The sequence below is a fragment of the Schistocerca cancellata genome, unplaced genomic scaffold (assembly GCF_023864275.1).
Source record: "Schistocerca cancellata isolate TAMUIC-IGC-003103 unplaced genomic scaffold, iqSchCanc2.1 HiC_scaffold_679, whole genome shotgun sequence".
Taxonomy (NCBI): Eukaryota; Metazoa; Arthropoda; class Insecta; order Orthoptera; family Acrididae; genus Schistocerca; species Schistocerca cancellata.
Genome location: NW_026046690.1, coordinates 62501 through 65000, shown reverse-complemented (window position 1 = coordinate 65000; position 2500 = coordinate 62501). Strand labels below are relative to the sequence as shown.

Below are 2500 nucleotides of genomic sequence, written 5' to 3'. Positions count from 1 at the left end.
AGAAACGCTGGGCGGAAGCAGGTAGCCCCGCCAGATGCTCCCAGATGGCGGCGTCAGTCGGCCCCTCCGGCGGCGGCCCGGTGGTGTCGGCCGCGAAGTCCTCGGCTGCGTCGACAGGCGGCGCAGCGGTCTCGCCCGCGTCAGGCAGCGGGCTCGCTGCTCCCCGGCGGGACGCCGGCTCTTCCCCCCGACCGATCTCAAGCGCCTCCATGAATTGGCGGACAAGCTGCTTGTGGGCAGCTTGCCGCCGTCGGCACTTGATTGCTTCGAGCGTTCGGTCGGGGAACATCCTGATGAGTTCTTGATTGACAAAGAAGAACCGGGCGTCCCTCTCAAGGAACAGTTCGGCCTCTGCCTTGGCGAGCGACAGGACTTCTTCCTCCGTCCACCTCGCGCGATGCCTCTCCGTGACGATCTCTGCGTTGGCGGCCGCAAGGTGTTGGCGGCGGCGATGGACCCCGAGACCGTTCTTGGTGGTGAAGCTGCGGTGGCACTCACTACAGGCGTAGATAGCTGCAACAGTTACAAGATCTTCGGCACGGCCGGTTGGCCGGCTAGGAGCTGGGGAAGCTGGGGTGGCACCTTCAGCGGAAGGGCCACCACTGTTATTCACTTGTCTGCTGCCCCCAACTTGAAAGGGATAATGCGAGGGGGGGCTGGTAACCCCCCCAAGCCCCTGGTGCGGTCTTCCACTCTGCGAAAATCAGCGGGCCCACGAGAAGGGGAGAAGACCGCAGGAGAGGAGAGGCTAAGAGGGCTAGGCCCATGTATTGCGCATCACTCTCCCTGTAACTACAACCCAAGGAAGGCACCTCGCAGCAGCAGCACGACTACATCAAGACCGCACTTCGAAAAGCCAAGTCCGGATGCAGCCACACCGCCGCCACTTGGCCGCCTTAAGAGAGTCATAGTTACTCCCGCCGTTTACCCGCGCTTGCTTGAATTTCTTCACGTTGACATTCAGAGCACTGGGCAGAAATCACATTGCGTCAACACCCGCTAGGGCCATCGCAATGCTTTGTTTTAATTAGACAGTCGGATTCCCCCAGTCCGTGCCAGTTCTGAGTTGATCGTTGAATGGCGGCCGAAGAGAATCCGCGCACCCGCGCGCCCCCGGAGGAGCACGCTAAGGCGGACGCGGCCTCGCAGCAAGGAAGATCCGTGGGAGGCCAAGGCACGGGACCGAGCTCGGATCCTGCGCGCAGGTTGAAGCACCGGGGCACGAACGCCGCGCAGGCGCGCGCATCCTGCACCGCCGGCCAGCACGAGGCCAACCAACGGCGAGAGCAGACCACGCCCGCGCTAAACGCCCGCACTTACCGGCACCCCTACGGCACTCACCTCGCCCAGGCCCGGCACGTTAGCGCTGACCCACTTCCCGACCAAGCCCGACACGCCCCGATCCTCAGAGCCAATCCTTATCCCGAAGTTACGGATCCAATTTGCCGACTTCCCTTACCTACATTATTCTATCGACTAGAGGCTCTTCACCTTGGAGACCTGCTGCGGATATGGGTACGAACCGGCGCGACACCTCCACGTGGCCCTCTCCCGGATTTTCAAGGTCCGAGGGGAAGATCGGGACACCGCCGCAACTGCGGTGCTCTTCGCGTTCCAAACCCTATCTCCCTGCTAGAGGATTCCAGGGAACTCGAACGCTCATGCAGAAAAGAAAACTCTTCCCCGATCTCCCGACGGCGTCTCCGGGTCCTTTTGGGTTACCCCGACGAGCATCTCTAAAAGAGGGGCCCGACTTGTATCGGTTCCGCTGCCGGGTTCCGGAATAGGAACCGGATTCCCTTTCGCCCAACGGGGGCCAGCACAAAGTGCATCATGCTATGACGGCCCCCATCAACATCGGATTTCTCCTAGGGCTTAGGATCGACTGACTCGTGTGCAACGGCTGTTCACACGAAACCCTTCTCCGCGTCAGCCCTCCAGGGCCTCGCTGGAGTATTTGCTACTACCACCAAGATCTGCACCGACGGCGGCTCCAGGCAGGCTCACGCCCAGACCCTTCTGCGCCCACCGCCGCGACCCTCCTACTCGTCAGGGCTTCGCGGCCGGCCGCAAGGACCGGCCATGACTGCCAGACTGACGGCCGAGTATAGGCACGACGCTTCAGCGCCATCCATTTTCAGGGCTAGTTGCTTCGGCAGGTGAGTTGTTACACACTCCTTAGCGGATTCCGACTTCCATGGCCACCGTCCTGCTGTCTTAAGCAACCAACGCCTTTCATGGTTTCCCATGAGCGTCGATTCGGGCGCCTTAACTCGGCGTTTGGTTCATCCCACAGCGCCAGTTCTGCTTACCAAAAGTGGCCCACTTGGCACTCCGATCCGAGTCGTTTGCTCGCGGCTTCAGCATATCAAGCAAGCCGGAGATCTCACCCATTTAAAGTTTGAGAATAGGTTGAGGTCGTTTCGGCCCCAAGGCCTCTAATCATTCGCTTTACCGGATGAGACTCGTACGAGCACCAGCTATCCTGAGGGAAACTTCG

The 2500-nt window shown here is 60.9% G+C and overlaps 1 pseudogene; it reads right to left on the bottom strand.

Moving 5' to 3' along the window:
* The window catches only part of LOC126139174 (large subunit ribosomal RNA), a 7941-nt pseudogene that overhangs the window by 4162 nt on the left and 1279 nt on the right, over positions 1-2500 (bottom strand).